General features: G+C 40.2%; 1 non-coding gene across 1 annotated transcript; it reads right to left on the reverse strand.

Moving 5' to 3' along the window:
* Positions 1-245: 245 nt before the first annotated feature.
* On the reverse strand, positions 246-317 carry trnac-gca (transfer RNA cysteine (anticodon GCA)). Its single transcript has one exon. It is a non-coding gene; the product is annotated as a tRNA-Cys (tRNA).
* Between the last annotated feature and the right edge of the window lie 616 nt (positions 318-933).

Raw genomic sequence — 933 nt, forward strand, 5'->3', positions numbered from 1 at the left:
CAGCATACAAAATGTTTTCTTCACTACCCTATCCACATGATATTCCAACTTCAGGTAATTGCACCATTATTCCTCGATCACTCTGTTCTACCTATTCCTCGATGCCCTAACATTTATCATGTATGTCCCATTTTCATTAGTCCTACCAAAATGTAGCACCTCACACTTATCAGCATTAAACTCCAATAAATGAAATTACATTCTATATCATCGCCGTGGTCATTTTGGGGAGATATATTTTTTGAAGAGGGCACCTGGATTTGAACCAAGGACCTATTGATCTGCAGTCAAATGCTCTACCACTGAGCTATACCCCCGAATTTTAATGCTGCAGATTGTGGAGGCATTGCAAATAATCTTTCAAGAATTGACAGATTTTGGCGTACTGGATGACTGGAAAATTGGAAATGTTATTCCAACATTTAAGAAGACCTGTTAGCCAGATAGCAGTGGTTCGGAAGTTACTGGAAATGAATGAGATTGCTGAGTACCTGCAGGCACATGACAAGACAGGACAAAGCCTGTATAGTTTTCTGAAAGGAAATTCCTGCGCAAATGGTCTGGGTGCCGGTTAACAGTTGTGTTTCACCGGTGCAGCATTAGTGAGGAGCGGGTAGTGTCGAGGAAACAGAGAGCGTGCAGAGAGACATAGATAGTTTAGGGGAATAGGCAAAGAAGTGAAAAATGAAATACAAGGTTGGTAATTGTATGGTCATGCATTTTGGTGGAAAAAACATAAACGTGCAGACTATTATTTGGATGGGGATAGAATTTCAAAATACAGAGATCAAATGCATTTGGGAGTCCGTGCAAGATACCCTAAAGGTTAACCTCCAAGTTGAGACGTTTTCGAAGAAGTCGAATTCACTGTTGGCATTAATTTCTCGAGGAATATTTCTCGAGATATATAAGAGCAACAATGTGACGTTGAAG

Source organism: Hypanus sabinus, chromosome 18 (assembly GCF_030144855.1).
Source record: "Hypanus sabinus isolate sHypSab1 chromosome 18, sHypSab1.hap1, whole genome shotgun sequence".
NCBI classification, from domain to species: Eukaryota; Metazoa; Chordata; class Chondrichthyes; order Myliobatiformes; family Dasyatidae; genus Hypanus; species Hypanus sabinus.